A 215-nucleotide genomic window follows, 5' to 3' on the forward strand; every position below is an offset into this window, starting at 1 on the left:
ACTACCGGACAAAAGTCTTGTCGCCTATTCAAGTTTTAGGAACAACAAATAACAACTTCTAGTTGATCATTTGGTATCAGAAGTGGCTTATATAAAAAGGCAAAGGCCTTAGATTATGCTTATTTGACCAAAATAAAATATGATCATGCCTTAATTTTAAATGACTTAATTAGGACAGTAAGGTCTAACTTCGCTGAGACAAAAGTCTTGTCACT

This window comes from Danio aesculapii, chromosome 12 (genome assembly GCF_903798145.1).
Source record: "Danio aesculapii chromosome 12, fDanAes4.1, whole genome shotgun sequence".
Lineage (NCBI taxonomy): Eukaryota > Metazoa > Chordata > Actinopteri > Cypriniformes > Danionidae > Danio > Danio aesculapii.